Below are 19,176 nucleotides of genomic sequence, written 5' to 3'. Positions count from 1 at the left end.
ACTGCACCCCTCATAATGCAAAACTCGTAATCTAGCCATATGTTTCTTTACTGTTCCAGGGCCCCCTAGTTTCAACAGCATAGTTGCCATTGTGATAAGCTTATGATGGTAATTTTCAAAGGGCTGCACTGGAATTTTTTCCTATCTGAGGACTACGTTTACAATTCCTCCTGTATATCGGCTAGATTACAAGTTTTATCTGTAAAGCCGTGCGGTGCTAATGAGCCTTTATTTTTCAGCGCTCACTTAAAACAACGCTGGTATTACGAGTTTTCTGAATGGCTGCGTTATCCTCAGAAAAGTGAGCATTGAGCAAAATTTAGCTCCACATCTCACCTCGATACCAGCGTTGCTTAAGTCAGCAGTGAGTTGGCTAAACATGCTCGTGCACGATTTCCCCATAGGAAACAATGGGGCTGAGCCGGCTGAAAAAAAACCTAACACCTGCAAAAAAGCAGCGACCAGCATCTAACGCAGCCCCATTGTTTCCTATGGGAAAATAAAAAATATGTCTACACCTAACACCCTAACATGAACCCTAAGTCTAAACACCCCTAATCTTACACTTATTAACCCCTAATCTGCCGCCCCCGACATCGCCGACACCTACATTATACTTTAGCAAAGGACTCTAAGAAAAGAAATGGAACATACCATACAATGTACCATATAAAAGATAGGGAGTCAAGCACTCTTTTATAAATAATCCAATATAAATCTGTTGGATTATTTATAAAAGAGTGCTTGACTCCCTATCTTTTATATGGTACATTGTATGGTATGTTCCATTTCTTTTCTTAGAGTCCTTTGTTAAAGTATTCTCTATAGGGTCTGCACCACTTGAAATTATATTACTAAAAGCCCATTAGACTGGGTTTCATATTTATATCGACCGTTTGTCCAGTACCCTTTTAATCTTTTATGAACCTACATTATACTATTAACCCCGAATCTGCTGCCCCCAACATCGCCGCCACCTACATTATAGTTATTAACCCCTAATCTGCCGCCCCATCATCGCCGCTACTATATTAAATTTATTAACCCGTAATCTACTGCCCCGAACCCTACATTATATTATTAACCCCTAATCTGCCGCTCTGGACACCGCCACAACCTACATTATATTTTTTAACCCCTAATCTGCTGCCCCCAACTATAATAAAGTTATTAACCCCTAAATCTAAGTCTAACCCTAAACCTAACCCCCCTAATTTAAATATAATTTAAATAAATCTAAATTAAATTACTAATATTAACTAAATTATTCCTATTTAAAACTAAATACTTACCTATAAAATAAACCCTAATATAGCTACAATATAACTAATAGTTACATTGTAGCTATTTTAGGATTTTTTTTTATTTTACAGGCAACTTTGTATTTATTTTAACTAGGTACAATAGTTATTAAATAGTTATTAACTATTTAATAACTACCTAGCTAAAATAAATACAAATATACCTGTAAAATAAACCCTAACCTAAGTTACAATTACACCTAACACTGATCTATAATTAAATGAATTACCTAAACTACCTACAATTAAATACAATTAAATTAAATAAACTAAATTACTTAAAATAAAAAAGAAATTATAAATTTTTAAACTAATTACACCTAATCTAATCCCCCTAATAAAATAAAAAATCCCCCCAAAATAAAAAAAAATCCCTACCCTATACTAAATTACAAATAGCCCTTAAAAGGGCCTTTTGCTGGGCATTGCCCCAAAGTTATCAGCTCTTTTACCTGTAAAAAAAGAAATATAATACCACCCCCCAACATTACAACCCACCACCCAACTCTACTCGAAAACCCACCCAAACCCCCCTTAAAAAATCTAACACTAACCCCCTGAAGATCACCCTACCTTAACCCGTCTTCACCCAGCCGGGCACAAGTGATCCTCCAGAGGGGCAGAAGTCTTCATCCGATCGGGGCAGAAGAGGTCTTCATCCATGCGGCATCTTCTATCTTCATCCTTCCGGAGCGGAGCGGGTCCACCTTGAAGACATCCGACGCGGAGCATCCTCTTCTGTCCACGGCCGACGACTGAATGAAGGTTCCTTTAAGTGACATCATCCAAGATGGCGTCTCTTAAATTCCAATTGGCTGATAGGATTTTATCAGCCAATCGGAATTAAGGTAGGAATAATACTATTGGCTGATGCAATCAGCCAATAGGATTGAGCTCGCATTCTATTGGCTGATTGGAACAGAACTCGGTAGCCTCGAGTCGCGGAAGAAAAGTGAGCGGTACACCTGTGCCTGCCAGACTCGTAATACCAGCGGGCATTAAAAAGCAGCGTTGAGAGGTCCCAACGCTGCTTTTTAAGGCTAACGCCAAACTCTTAATCTAGCCGTTTGTTTGTTAAATTTTGTCTGGTGTCTCATATTGTACTGTCCTTTTATCTTTGTTACCTATGAACAGTGCTGCGGAATCTGTTGGTGCTTTATAAATAAAGAATAATAATAATTATAATTTAGAAACTCTTACAAAACAAAAATAAATTCTTCTATGAAGACAAACTTCTAATCTATCTATCCACACACACACATAGGAAATACACTACAACAGAGTGGTATAGGAAGAACCAGGAGCAACTGATATGCTGCAAACTTTGGTGGGATGGGAGAATGTGCCCTGCAAACTTTTTAATCTTGATCTCTCAATTTATATAGATAAAATGAACCCTTAAGATTAAATAACATAAGGAACTACATGGAAAATAACTACTCATGTGACTAGCTTGATAACTGTACGTAGATAAAGGGAGAGCTCTCTAATGCAAAATAATATAAAAAATACACACACAGTACCCTGATTAGAAATAGTGGGGTCCACACTGCAAAGCCATCAGCATTTGAAGTATCGTTTGTTCTGTCCATTGAGTGGGGATAAGATCTATTGAGTTCATTGTATGTCATCTCCTTTAAGCTCCGAAATGTAATGGGCAGAATTGCAATCTTTCCTCTCTGTGATTAAGCTTTTCACTACAAAAATAATTGGAAGGCCGAACAACTCTGCCAGCTAGACTAATTAGTACAGCAGGCTTCTGAACATGCTAGAACTCCCACTGAGCAGGGCAATAAATGTGTGAGCCCAAAACATGTTGATTTTGTGTTTTGAGATATTTTACATTTCCCAGCCTTTGGTTTGTGTTTCTTCACAGTTATTTTTCCTGGATATTTGAACAAAGATTTACAAAATACGCATATATGTGCAACCATGGATGAGCAACTATTAAATGGAATTTCTAAAGATACCATTATTTTCATTTTATCATATAATTTAGTATAATTTTTTTTATAAAATATGATGAAAAAATTGAAAACACACACATGTTTTCTAACTTCAACCACCAAAGTCTGTTACACATCTACAACCACCAAAAAACACCCATACTAAATAGTTTTTACATTTTGTCCTGAGTTTAGAAAAGTTTACCCCCTTAACGGACTAGGAATTTCAAACTAAAACTTCCCCAAAAGACCAGAGTATTTTTATCACTTCATTTAAACAGAAATAGAGCCTTTTTTAGATTAACCTATCAAAGCTTATATCTTTTTTTTAGTAAACAAACCAAAGTATTGATCTAGGCCCATTTTGGTATATTTCATGCCACCATTTCACCACCAAATGCAATCAAATAAAAAAAAATGTTCACTTTTTCACAAACTTGAGGTTTCTCACTGAAATTATTTACAAACAGCTTGTGCAATCATGGCACACATGGTTGTAAATGCTTCTCTGGGATCCCCTTTGTTCAGAAATAGCAGACATATATGGCTTTGGCATTGCTTTTTGGTAATTAGAAGGCCGGTAAATGCAGCTGCGCACCACACTTGTATTATGCCAAGCAGTGTATTGTATTATGCCAAGCTTGTAGGGTTAATTTTAGCTTTAGTGTAGAGATTACTCTCCCACCTGATACATCCCACCCCCTGATCCCTATCAAAATGCTCTCATCCCTCCCCCACCCTCCCCAATGGTCACCCCCATCTTAACTACTGGCAGAACGTCTGCCAGTATGAAAATAAAAGGTTTAAATATCTATATTTTTTTAATATATTTTCTGCAATGTATGACCCCTCTTACCCCTCAACCTCCCTGATGCCCCCTCCCAAACAGCTCTCTAACCCTCCCCCCTCTACCTCTTAGCCACCATGTTAGGTACTGGCAGCTGTCTGCCAGCAGGGCCGGTGCTAGTATTTTTGGCCACACAGGCGAGGATACATTCCCCCCCCCCCTCCCGGATTACATACCATCCCATTGCTAGTTAAAGGGATATGAAACCCAATTTTTTTTAGAACATGATATTTTAATCAACTTTCAAATTAACTCCAATTATCAATTTTTCTCCTTTCTCTTGGTAGCTATATTTAAAAAGCAGGAATGTAAGCTTAGGAGCTGGCCCATTGTTGGTTCAGCACCTGGGTAGTGCTTGCTAATTATACAAAAAGGAGTAAAACAGGAAAGTGGATTATTCAAAATAAGGTACATCCAAAAGACCAGAGGTAAAGCACACTCACTATCTATAATGATTTATATAGAGACAACTTGGGTAATATGCAAAAAATACTAAATTTATTGTGTTCATAAAAATCTCTAAAACTCAACATAAATATACAACTACATAAGTTAATATGTGTATATAGACAGACAGGACAAACACACAAGACACATGGGCCCCTCACACAAAACAGACATTGCTAGCCAGCTAGATAGTGTGAAGAAAGTGCTGCTAACAGATAATTCAGTTCAGTAAAGCACAGAAGTTTTCAAGCCAAAAAGCAAGCAGGCAAGCAGTAAGCTGTAGTTAAACTGTTCAATGACAATCTTCCATGACAGAGTTAAGTTTAATGGACAAAGCAAGCAGCTTTATAGTATTGCACAAATAGCCAGCATAGCAAACGTTCACAAGTGACAGGTATAGTGCAGTGACCAGGGATCGGTATCCAGATGAGCGTTTAGAAAAAGAGGGTTTAGCAGACAGTTCTCCATAAATCCCAATGCCATATATTCTAATCTCACTTGGCAAGTGTGTTACCTCTCTTTACAAAAGATGTAATTAGCAGAACGGCTCACTCCACCTTACACCTGGCCAGCAAAGCACAATCAAGTGGGGGGATCCCACAAGTCAGGAGCTGCACACCAATGCGTCCTCTTGCACGTTTCGCTGTGTTACACTCGCAGCATGGAGCTTCTTCCGGGTGATGACGTAGTACTCTTATTGGCCGCCAAAGTAACATGGCCTATGATGTTTGAAAGACAGCTGGTATTCTATCTCCAAACGAGATGTTTTAAATGTCACAGTTAAGATTTTAGCGTAATTAGGTTTTTTAATGCTGCAGTATCTGAGGACCACACATAATACGACAAACAAGCATGGCACATGCAGACACAAATAAACATATAACAAATAAAATATTCATTAACAATTATAGAAATCTAAACTATCTATCACACAATGTGTAGGGAAATATTCAGAAAAATGTATTTATCCTTAGTAAAAACATTTCTTACAAATACAAATGGTTGCATGTAATCAAGGAAATATTTGCTTTTAATTGCACAAGCATATATACCCATGGTAAATATCTTTATAGGACTTTTAGAGTAATGGGAGGCATATTTAAATATTGGGCAGCATAAACTTGCCAAAGTCATATATACAGTTGGAGCACAAAATAGGGGAAGAATCCTATATTCAGTTCCTGGGGAGAAAGGAGGCAAATTCCAACTTTTCATTTAAGCCAATGGGGGATAGAGTCTGTAGGTTAAATATCCATCTTGTTTCCTTCTGGAGCAATACAGTATCTATATTACCCCCCCCCCCCATCTATGTTGTTTGACATGTTCAAATTTTGAGTCATGGACTGGTGCAAAGTGTCTGGCAATAGGGCTATCAATATTTAGATATTTAATATTATCTCTGTGCTTATAAATACAAAGTCTGAGTTACCTATAAGTAGTGATGTCGCGAATAGTTCGCCGGCGAATAGTTCCCGGCAAACATAGCATGTTCGCGTTCGCCGGCAGCGGGCGAACATATGCGATGTTCGATCCGCCCCTATTCGTCATCATTGAGTAATACTTTGACCCTGTACCTCACAGTCAGCAGGCACATTCCAGCCAATCAGCAGCAGACCCTCCCTCCCAGACCCCCCTACCTCCTGGACAGCATCCATTTTAGATTAATTTGGAAGCTGCATTCTTAGGGAGAGGAGGGACAGTGTAGCTGCTGCTGATTAATAGGGAAATCGATAGCTAGGCTAGTGTATTCAGTGTCCACTACAGTCCTGAAGGACTCATCTGATCTCTGCTGTAAGGACAGCACCCCAAAAAGCCCTTTTTAGGGCTGCTTTTTTTTTTTTTCCTGTGTAATCTAATTGCAGTTGCCAGCCTGCCAGCGTGTGTCAGGCTCACAGCGTATACTGTGCCCACTTGCCAGTACCACCACTCATATCTGGTGTAACAGTAGTGTAGATTTAAAAAAACAACACTTTTTTGACTGTGTTAAATAATAGCAGTCAGTTTCCTTCACATGTGTGCGTTTCAGTGCCTGCCTGCCAGGGCACAGTGCCACCCCAGTGCAACTCATATCTGGTGTAACAGTAGTTTAAATATAAAAAACGAAAACACTTTTTTGACTGTGTTAAATAATAGCAGTCAGTTGTTTCCTTCACACGTGTGCGTTTCAGTGCCTGCCTGCCAGGGCACAGTGTCACCCCAGTGCAACGCATATCTGGTATAACAGTAGTTTAAATAAAAAAATAACAACACTTTTTTGACTGTGTTAAATAATAGCAGTGAGTTTCCTTCACACGTGTGCGTTTCAGTGCCTGCCTGCCAGGGCACAGTGTCACCCCAGTACAACTCCTATCTGGTGTAACAGTAGTTTAAATATAAAAAAAACAACACTTTTTTGACTGTGTTAAATAATAGCAGTCAGTTTCCTTCACATGTGTGCGTTTCAGTGCCTGCCTGCCAGGGCACAGTGTCACCCCAGTGCAACTCCTATCCCAGGGGGCTTATTGTCACCTTTCGGGGACCCTTGGTGTTGTATGTGGCTGGGTGGAGGAAGAGACCTTCAATGACATCAGTGAGGACAAGGAACGGGACATGGCTAGCTTGGTATCCAACCTTGTGCAAATGGACTGTTTGCGGTTGTTTGCGGTGCGTTAAAGGGACAGTCTAGGCCAAAATAAACTTTCATGATTCAGATAGAGCATGTCATTTTAAACAATTTTCCAATTTACTTTTATCACCAATTTTGCTTTGTTCTCTTGGTATTCTTAGTTGAAAGCTTAACCTAGGAGGTTCATATGCTAATTTCTTAGACCTTGAAGCCCACCTCTTTCAGATTGCATTTTAACAGTTTTTCACCACTAGAGGGTGTTAGTTCACGTATTTCATATAGATAACATTGTGCTCGTGCATGAGAAGTTATCTGGGAGCAAGCACTGATTGGCTAGACTGCAAGTCTGTCAAAAGAACTGAAAAAAGGGGCAGTTTGCAGAGGCTTAGATACAAGCTAATCACAGAGGTTAAAAGTATATTATTATAAATGTGTTAGTTATGCAAAACTGGGAAATGGGTAATAAAGGGATTATCTATCTTTTAAAACAATAAAAATTCTGGTGTAGACTGTCCCTTTAAACGGGGAGTTTGGTCTGTCACTGTGAAGCGGGCGTAACCCTTGCACTACCTGATCGATACAACATCATACCTGATGTTTTAAAGCACGTTATTCCAAACAATTTAGGACTGTTAGGTGTTTTATGCCCTTTATGGATTAAAACCAGGCTCTGCATCAACTATGTAATTTTCTATGGGAGTTTTGCCATGGATCCCCCTCCATCATTCCACAGTCCAGGTGTTAGTCCCCTTGAAACAACCTTTCCATCACTATTGAGGCCAGAAAGAGTCCCTGTAGGTTTTAAAATTCGCCTGCCTATTGAAGTCTATGGTGGTTCGCCCGGTTCGCCCGTTCGCGAACAGTTGTGGAAGTTTGCGTTCGACGTCACTACCTATAGGTTTTCCCCACATAAAATTGTTGGCAAGAACATGATAGAAGGTAGATTACCCCCATTGTAGAACAATTAATGAATGACTTGATTTTGTGTATTTTTCCTGTGGTTGTCTGTAAAGTTTTAGTCCTTTTGACAAAAGTGCATGCTGCACAATGATTGCACGGAGAGCAACCAGCTATATTATGCGCATGGTCTGTCAGACAATTCGTGGTAGTGGCGCTAGTAAATTCACTCTGGACCAAGATGTCTTTTAAGTTCCTTGCTCTGTGTGCAGTCATTTGTGGGTAGTTTCCAACGTGTTCAAAAAGAACATCGTCATTTGATAACAGGTGCCAATTTTTATATAAGATAGTTCTTAATTTGTGCCAATGCGAATTCTATTTAGTGATAAATCTTATTTTATTATCATCCGAGTTCTGTTGCTTTTGACCATATAATAGATCTTGTCTATTCTGAGCTCTAGCTTTATAGAGATCCCTTTTGATAGATATCTTCGAATACCCTCTATCATAAAATCTTTCTGCCATCTCTTTGGCCTGTTTAGTAAAGGTTGATGGATTAGAGCAAATTCTACGTAGCCGGAGAAATTGTCCATAAGGGATCCCTTTATTAAGGTTATTTGAATGATGGCTGCTTTCCAACAGTACACTGTTGGATGCAGTCTCTTTTCTGTAAACTTCAGTACAAATTTGTTCATTATCCTTAGTAATCAAGAGGTCTAGAAAGCTAATACTATTTAAATCACTATTACAAGTGAGTAAAATATTATAAGTATTCTTATTTAGCAAAGATACAAATTCCTGTAATTGAGTACTACTACCTTCCCATAAAATGAGGATATCATCCACATACCGTATCCATAGGGACACATGTGCATCCACCCATGCAGCAAGATCTCCAAATACCACCTGGTTTTCCCAAAGGCCAAGGTGTAAGCAGGCGTAGGTGGGTGCACACGTAGCCCTGATGGCGGTACCGCTGACTTGTTTGTAGTATTTACCATCGAACATAAATATGTTATTTTTGAGAAAAAAGTCTAACAATTGGATAACAAACTGAGTGTGTCTATCATAATCTAATCCTCTCGTCTGTAAGAATTTTTTACAGGCTTCAATACCCACAACGTGGGGGATGTATGAGTATAGTGACTCAATGTCCAGGGAAACTAATAGAACTAATAGGGTATTTTCTGAGATGACTACACCATCAAGTTTTTTAATTACGTCTGTTGAGTCCTGAGTAAATGTTTGCAGTTTGGATACAAAAGGCTGAAGGAAGAAATACACGTTCCTGCTGATGCCTTCAGTGGGTCCCCCTATCCCAGATATAATGGGACGGCCAGGGGGTTTGGTCATTGACTTGTGGAGTTTAGGTATCCAGTAAAATACAGGAACAGTGCTTGCTGATTGGTGGCTAAATTCAAATCAAACAGTGGTACTGCACAGCATAGCAAATCAGACAGTGGTTGTGCTGCATAGAAAATCAGACAGTGGTAAAAAGTCAGCGCGCCACTCGTAATCTAGCCCTTAGAGTACTAACGACTCATGCTCACTCCTCTTCAATAAAGTGATACCAGGAGAACAGAACAAATGTGATAATAAAAATAACATGGGAAGGTTCATTTCTAAAGGTGCATGCTCTTTCTGAAACATAAAAGTTTAATATAAACTTTACTATCTCTTTAATGTAACATCAAGTGATCTATATTTACTCTTGGGTTACTTCATAAATTATAGCAGTGGAGTTGTAGATCTATTAATGCGACAGACTCCTATGCACAGCATGTAATCTTACACCAGGGACAGTGTACACCAATTTTCATATAACTGTAATAGACACTACTATAAGGAAGAATATGCACAGATGCTGATCTAAAAATCCAGTATAAAACCTTTTAAAAACTTACTTAAAAACTCCCAGTTTAGCACTATTGATGAGGTTAGGCTGAGACACCAAGTGAAAGGGGCTGGGAAAACATGAAGAGCAGACCCCCCCCCCCCCTTCCCTGCATATGAAAAGACAGATCACATAAACAGGAGCCAGCAGGAGCCTGTAAACTTGTGTATACATCTGACACTGCGGGGCTAGGTTAGGAGTCTGAAAATCAGCACAATGTTATTAAAAAAATAAGCAAAACTATACATTATTGCAAAAATACTACCAGATGGACTATATAAATACATATATTACTTTTTACCTTTGTGATTATCTTCTATCTAAGCCTCTGCAGACTGCCCCTTATTTCAGTTCTTTTGACAGACTTGCATTTTAGCCAATCAGCGCTGACTCATAAATAACTCCCCAGGAGTGAGCACAATGTTATCTATATGGCACGCATGAACTAGCACTGTCTAGCTGTGGTAAACTGTCAAAATAGACTGAGAAAAGAGGGGGCCTTCGAGGGCTTAGAAATTGGCATATGAGCCTACCTAGGTTTAGCTTTCAACTACGAATAGCAAAAGAACAATGCAAATTTGATGATAAAAAGTAAATTGGAAAGTTGCTTAAAAATGTATGTTTCTGAATCATGAAAGTTTAATTTTGACTAGCCTGTCCCTTTCAATACAGAAAACTGCTTGCATTTACCAGTTTGTACCTATTTTTGAGATAAAGCCAAATAAGCGCATTTTGCCCACAAATCATTCTATATTTCATCAAAACATTATTGCTTCTGGGACAATCCAGAAATGTTTTGCCTTCAAATTGCAGCGCTGCAAGAAATGTCAAGAGATATTTACTCTAGGAAATCATTTCTTCTTTTACCTTCTATTCACCTTGTTTTGTCAGCTATCATAGCAGGGGCAACGAGAAAACAAAATAATCAATAACTCATTTTAAGAACCCTAGTGTTTAATTTGTCACTGTATCTCCAGATTTTGCTTATAAATATAATTTAGTGATCTATTTCTACTGGTAAGTGTCATTTTTATATTTCTGAAAAGCTTGTCATGTAAGTAGCCATTATATGATGGATCACATTTTTTTTAAGGATATGACAGATGAAGAATTTACACTATAGACACAGTAGATTATGAATGTGACCTTTTCATTATATTATCTATAGATGTTCCATTTTGTGCTTGCAGAAAGACTTCACTTTTTAGGAATTGTGTTTGCCCTCCTAAGAGAAGACGTTTATATATATATATATATATATATATATATATATATATATATATATATATATATATATATATATATATATATATTAATATTTTTTATTTTATACCTTAAATTAAATAATGCTACATAGAGTAAAAGATTAACATAAATAAGTGCATAGCAGTTAGCAACATCAAATTGTAGGTTCTGGGTAAGACAACAGCTGGATTAGAGAGAGAGTGGAGAGAGTGCTGACAGTCATGGAAGGTCATACAGACCAGGAGATTTTCCCCTACCTTTTTACCCTCTCCCTTATCTCTCAGGCCATATATTATCTTTACACTCTTCATTTCCCCCCTTTCATATCTTTATATTCTTTTTTTTATCAATGCTCTCTTAAAGCTATTTTCCACTTTTACAATTTTGAGCCCTGTATGTATCTATATTAAGTCAATAAAATAAAAAACATCAATTACCTTAAACACTTGTTCATTTTTTTTCTGCTTTTGTTGTTAAATTGTTTTTGTTCTAATCTTATTTAGTTAGGCTGTTTAGTTATGTGTAGTAAAACAACTTTGCAATATACTTCCCCCATTTTTGTGTAATTTAATTCTGAAAATTGTTTTTCCAATTCAGAGAACTGGAATTCTGTATTGCATGCTTCACAAGCCTAAACCTGCTACATATCTGGCTCTAATTGACCTTCGCAGAGCCTGTCAGATTGCAAACTGCAAATGAATGCAGTTTTAGTTAACATAATGATAGATGCTATCCTAATCTACTCTAGTAATGTCTGCTTTTGAGGGTGGAATTTGGCTATTGCAAAATAAGTATATATAATAATAGCAATACAGTAGAGAATCCTTTTAATTACTAATGCCTAGATTTAGAGTTCTGCTTTAGCCGTCAAAAGCAGCGTTAAGGGGTCCTAACGCTGCTTTTGGCCGCCCGCTGGTATTTAGAGTCAGGCAGGAAAGGGTCTAACGCTTACTTTCAAGCCGCGACTTTTCCATACCGCAGATCCCCTTACGCCAATTGCGTATCCTATATTTTCAATGGGATCTTCCTAACGCCGGTATTTAGAGTCTTGGCTGAAGTGAGCGGTAGAGCCTCTACCGACAAGACTCCAGCCGCAAAAAAAAGTCAGTAGTTAAGAGCTTTATGGGCTAATGCCGGTTTATAAAGCTCTTAACTACTGTGCTCTAAAGTACACTAACACCCATAAACTACCTATATACCCCTAAACCGAGGTCCCCCCACATCGCCGCCACTATAATAAATATTTTTAACCCCTAATCTGCTGACCGCACACCGCCGCCACCTACATTATCCCTATGAACCCCTAATCTGCTGCCCCTTACATCGCCGACACCTACATAATATTTATTAACCCTTAATCTGCCCCTCCCAACTTCGCCGCTACCTAACTACACTTATTAACCCCTAATCTGCCGACCGGACCTCGCTGCCACTATAATAAATGTATTAACCCCTAAACCGCCGCACTCCCGCCTCGCAAACCCTATAAATAAATAGTATTAACCCCTAATCTTCCCCCCAACGTCGCCGCCACCTAACTTCAAGTATTTACCCCTAATCTGCCGACTGGACCTTGCCGCTACTCTAATAAATGTATTAACCCTTAAAGCTAAGTCTAACCCTAACCCTAACACCCCCCTAAGTTAAATATAATTTTAATCTAACAAAATAAATTAAATCGTATTGAATAAAGTATTCCTATTTAAAACTAAATACTTACCTGTAAAATAAACCCTAATATAGCTACAATATAACAAATAATTATATTGTAGCTATTTTAGGATTTATATTTATTTTACAGGCAGCTTTGTATTTATTTTAACTAGGTACAATAGCTATTAAATAGTTATTAACTATTTAATAGCTACCTAGTTAAAGTAATTACAAAATTACCTGTAAAATAAATCCTAACCTAAGTTACAATTAAACCTAACACTACACTATCAATAAATTAATTAAATAAATTACCTACAATTACATACAATTAAATAAACTAAACTAAATTACAAAAAACAAACAAACACTAAATTACAAAAAATTAAAAAACATTAGAAGAATATTAGGCTAATTACACCTACTCTAAGCCCCCATATAAAATAAAAAAAGCCCCCCAACATAATAAAGGTCCCTACCTTATTCTAAATTAAAAAATAACCAGCTCTTTTACCAGCCCTTAAAGTATGCCCCTAAGTAATCAGCTCTTTTGCCTGTGAAAAAAAAATACAACCCCCTCAACATTAAAACCCAGCACCCACATACCCCTACTCTAACCCAAACCCCCCTTAAATAAACCTAACACTACCCCCCTGAAGATCTCCCTACCTTGAGTCGTGTTCACCCAGCCGGGCACCGATGGACCAAAAGAGGACATCCGGAGCGGCAGAAGTCTTCATCCTATCCGGGCAGAAGAGGACATCCGGACCGACAGACATCTTCATCCAAGCGGCATCTTCTATCTTCATCCATCCGGAGCAGAGCCATCTTCTTCCAGCCAACGCAGATCCATCCTCTTCAACCGACGCCTACTCGCCGAATGAAGGTTCCTTTAAATGACGAAATCCAAGATGGCGTCCCTCGAATTCCGATTGGCTGATAGGATTCTATCAGCCAATTGGAATTAAGGTAGGAAAAATCTGATTGGCTGATCCAATCAGCCAATCAGATTGAGCTCGCATTCTATTGGCTGATCGGAACAGCCAATAGAATGCAAGCTCAATCTGATTGGCTGATTGGATCAGCCAATCGGATTGAACTTGAATCTGATTGGCTGAGTGCCAATCAGATTTTTCCTACCTTAATTCCGATTGGCTGATAGGATTCTATCAGCCAATCGGAATTCGAGGGACGCCATCTTGGATGATGTCATTTAAAGGAACCTTCATTTGGCGAGTAGGCGTCGGTTGAAGAGGATGGATCCGCGTTGGCTGGAAGAAGATGGCTCCGCTCCGGATGGATAAAGATAGAAGATGCCGCTTGGATGAAGATGTCTGCTGGTCCGGATGTCCTCTTCTGCCCAGATAGGATGAAGACTTCTGCCACTCCGGATGTCCTCTTTTGGTCCATCGGTGCCCGGCTGGGTGAACTGATCACGACTCAAGGTAGGGAGATCTTCAGGGGGTAGTGTTAGGTTTATTTAAGGGGGGTTTGGGTTAGAGTAGGGGTATGTGGGTGGTGGGTTTTAATGTTGGGGGGGTTGTATTTTTTTTTTTTTCAAAAGAGCTGATTACTTAGGGGCATGCCCCGCAAAAAGCCCTTTTATGGGCTGGTAAAAGAGCTGGTTACTTTTTAATTTAGAATAGGGTATTTGGTTTTTTTTTGTTGTTGAAATCTTTTTATTGAATTTTCACAAATTGCAAAAATTACATATGTTTTATCAACGAAAATAACAATAAAACAGAAAAACGTTAACAATACAGTCTGCAAACGAATACTCTTTGTCTGTGCTTAGTTACTACAATGCAAATGATTACACTTCTAGTCTCTTTTTCTCAGGAGAATTCTAGGGTCATGATCTCTTCCTCCCCTCTAGTATCTCAAACTTTTCAAAACCCAAATCAATATTCTGTAATATCCTAGTTTCAAGTGTTATCTAGGTGGTTAAGGATCTTGCTCTATTTAACTTTTCTATATACATTATATAGGGTTCCCATTGTTGGATAAATTGGTTTCTAGAGTTCAATATAGTTGCTGAGGCACTAGCCATATTATAATGATACGTGAATGAAAGATGGTATAAGCGCCTACTATATACCTATGGCCTAGGGAAGGTGCACCTAGCATGCACCCGATGAACAACTAGAAAATGGATATGCCCAGGCGCAAACGGAGGCAGGTATTTACATACACTAGAGAGGTAGATTTAAAATCAATTTATTACATACAATACATATATAAAACAGTGGAAACAATATAAACCAATATTTCATGGATCCATGATGGTTTCCACAATGAGATTAAAACATTAAAGATAAAACATGTGGGCATAACAAAATTGCGCAGAATAAAAAATATAGACGTTGAATAAAAACAATATAGACGTGGTATAAAAACAATAGTAAACCCTCTGAATATGAATACGATGAATTAGTAGGGAAAAACTCAATATATAGAGTAATCCAAAACAAAAAAGATGGAGTAATAAATCCTATGGATGATATGGTCTAATCGTGATCCTAATGGTGTTGAATTGATGTGCACAAAAGTGTAAATAATACGTTGTGGAATCCAATAGGTGCAAACAGTGTGGAAAAAATGAAAAAAATAAAAACGAAAAAAATGATGAAAAACTAGAAAAAAATCTGTGTTAGGCCATCTTGATAGTATCAAAAAAATGTCAGTACAAAAATAAAAATAAAGGGTGCCAATGATGATAAAATAAGAATGTAGAAAAAATGGCGTGTTCAAATTAGCGTGTTCAAAAACGGAGATAAAAATGGTAACAAGACATCAAATATAACAAAAAACAAATATGAGTGTCTGTGTCCAAACAAGCAAAAAAGACAGGCAAAAAATCAGTGTTGAACTTATCAAAACATTGTATATAAAGCGGTCAAAGAATAGTGTTGACAACGGAAATCCTTTTAAAAGTCTATTCAACTTGATAGATGTGAGACTCACCAAAAGAATTTTGATTGTAGTAAATGTCACAAGGTTAGTGAGGGAATGTGTCTAAAAATGGGCTTGAGTACAAATACGATCTCTTCCTAGAAGAACAGAAATAAATATAGTGTAGATTGTACAACAATGAAAAACAAATAGAATAAGGCTTACCAGTGGTGACACTGGTAAGCCTTGACACTGGTAAGCCTTATTCTATTTGTTTTTCATTGTTGTACAATCTACACTATATTTATTTCTGTTCTTCTAGGAAGAGATCGTATTTGTACTCAAGCCCATTTTTAGACACATTCCCTCACTAACCTTGTGACATTTACTACAATCAAAATTCTTTTGGTTATACTCGCATCTATCAAGTTGAATAGACTTTTAAAAGGATTTCCGTTGTCAACACTATTCTTTGACCACTTTATATACAATGTTTTGATAAGTTCAGCACTGATTTTTTGCATGTCTTTTTTGCTTGTTTGGACACAGACACTCATATTTGTTTTTTGATTTTTGTTATATTTGATGTCTTGTTACCATTTTTATCTCCGTTTTTAAACACGCTAATTTGAACACGCCATTTTTTCTACATTCTTATTTTATCATCATTGGCACCCTTTATTTTTATTTTTGTTTTTGTACTGACATTTTTTTGATACTATCAAGATGGCCTAACACAGATTTTTTCTAGTTTTTCATAATTTTTTTCGTTTTTATTTTTTTCATTTTTTCCACACTGTTTGCACCTATTGGATTCCACAACGTATTATTTACACTTTTGTGCACATCAATTCAACACCATTAGGATCACGATTAGACCATATCATCCATAGGATTTATTACTCCATCTTTTTTGTTTTGGATTACTCTATATATTGAGTTTTTCCCTACTAATTCATCGTATTCATATTCAGAGGGTTTACTATTGTTTTTATACCACGTCTATATTGTTTTTATACCACGTCTATATTTTTTATTCTGCGCAATTTTGTTATACCCACATGTTTTATCTTTAATGTTTTAATCTCATTGTGAAAACCATCATGGATCCATGAAATATTGGTTTATATTGTTTCCACTGTTTTATATATGTATTGTATGTAATAAATTGATTTTAAATCTACCTCTCTAGTGTATGTAAATACCTGCCTCCATTTGGTTGGCGCCTGGGCATATCCATTTTCATATTATAATGATAGTCAATTCTTTTTTTGACATAGTCAAATGTGGGGGGATCTACTCTCCAGAATCTCGCTATTGAGATTTGTACTATGGTACATATTATTATTAGTTTGTGGTGTCTTTTGATGTTGTCTCCTACAGGCAAGTGCAACAAAGCTTGTTCAGGAGATAAGTCAATTTCAGTCTCAAAAATAGAACTTAAAAATGTGGAGGTTAGATCCCATAACTTTTTAACCTTATTGCATTGCCACCACATATGGAAGTGTGTCCCTTCCTCCCCACATCCCCTGTAACACCTATGGGAGCCGTCTATCTGAGTGTTAGCAAGTCTTGTGGGGTACATATACCATTTAAATACCACCTTGATATAATTCTCCTTTAATAATGCATTCAGGGAAAATGACAGGCCTCTGTCAAGGTTTGTTAGCCAGGTCTCTAATGTCCAGGTTTGGTTTAGTTCCTGTTCCCACTTAATCATAAAAGAACTTTTTTTATTGCAGATTCCTTCATTAAATAAAGGATACAATAAAGCTATCAGTCCCCTCCTATAGTCTTTTGCTAGACATATTGTCTCTAGTGTGGTATTATTTGGGGGGGTGTTTGATCCCATTATTTCTCTTATCCTAGATGTGAGTTGTAGATAGTGGTACCATTCTCCATGCTCAGGAGTCCCCAATTCTCTTTATTGTGAGAAGGTCAATATTTTATTGTTAATGAATGCGTCCGCTATACGAAAGAGACTTTTGTTCTCCTATTTCTTTTGAATATGTGTACTAATGAGTGAGATGATGGGAACTAATGGGGTCAATCGTGATCTAACATTAACTAGGGGGAAAGCCTTGGTCAATTTATCCCATATATAAGTCGTGTGACTAATCGAGACATATTCTTTGATATGTCCTGGTCTATGTTGTTTCATCGCCCAGAGAATGGTATCTAACCTTCCTACCTCTAATATATCTTTTTCTAATTGCACCCATTGGGGTGATTGGTTCCTCGTGTACCACTGTGTGGTCTGCGCCATTCTGGCGGCATAGTAGTAGGAGACTAGATTTGGTAAACCAACCCCTCCGTTCTTCTTATGTCTCATCAGGTTTTGTTTATTTATTCGTGCTCGTTGACCCTGCCAAATATATTTTAGGATTTCTCTTTGAAGGTTATGCAGCTCTGCTATTGGGATGGTAATTGGGAGAGTTTTAAATAAATATAACATAGGGTGTTTACGTTTGATAAAGGGGGAGACCACGAAACGTTACACTTATTTAATACCACTGAGGTGGTTTTGTATTAAGTCCTCAGAGTGCGGTCTCAACTTATTGCTGTTTTATGTATTTATGCATCGCACCGGGGCAGAAGATTTCAACACGTGAGTGCTTGGTGACCAATTCTGCAATATATATATATATATATATATATATATATATATATATATATATATATATATATATATATATATATATATATATATATATATATATATATATATATTTGCCATCACAGAACTTCGCTATTTCACTTACCTTTTATTTTGGAGTTATCTGCAATTGAATATCTGAAGATCCGTGCATATATTCCAAGGACTTTATCCTTATTCATAATTTATTATTTGATAGTGCACGGTGTTAAACATTACACTTTTTTTTTGTTTTTCAGTATACTTCACTTGCAGTTGTATTTGCCCACTGTTATAAGCATTAGTTACTGTTTTCTTTGTCATATATATCAGAACTGCTTTTGATTTGCAAAACCTGATAAACTGTGCATTCAAAACAACTGTGTTTGTCAAGCAATACTTAAAGGGACACTGAACCCAGTTTTTTTCTTTTTTTGATTCAGATAGAGCATGCAATTTTAAGCAACTTTCTAATTGACTCCTATTATCAATTTTTCTTCGTTCTCTTGTTAGCTTTATTTGAAAAAGAAGGCATCTAAGCTTTTTTATTAGTTCAGAACTCCGGACAGCACTTTTTCATTGGTGGATGAATGTATCCACCAATCAGCAAGAACAACCTAGGTTGTTCACCAAAAATGGGCCGGCATCTAAACTTACATTCTTGCATTTCAAATAAAGATACCAACAGAATGAAGAAAATTTCATAATAGGAGTAAATTAGAAAGTTGCTTAAAATTGCATGCTCTATCTGAATCACAAAAGAAAAAAATTGGGTTCAGTGTCCCTTTAAAAGGATAGGAAGGTAAAAATTGAA

At 37.2% G+C, this 19,176-nt stretch overlaps 1 protein-coding gene across 1 annotated transcript in view; it reads left to right on the top strand.

Moving 5' to 3' along the window:
• Nucleotides 1–19,176, top strand: part of CACNB2 (calcium voltage-gated channel auxiliary subunit beta 2) — a 535,276-nt gene that overhangs the window by 18,460 nt on the left and 497,640 nt on the right. The window lies entirely within an intron of this gene.

The sequence above is a fragment of the Bombina bombina genome, chromosome 5, assembly GCF_027579735.1.
Source record: "Bombina bombina isolate aBomBom1 chromosome 5, aBomBom1.pri, whole genome shotgun sequence".
Classification (NCBI taxonomy): domain Eukaryota; kingdom Metazoa; phylum Chordata; class Amphibia; order Anura; family Bombinatoridae; genus Bombina; species Bombina bombina.
The sequence above is the reverse complement of the archived record's forward strand: the minus strand, read 5'-3'. Positions and strand labels throughout refer to the sequence as shown.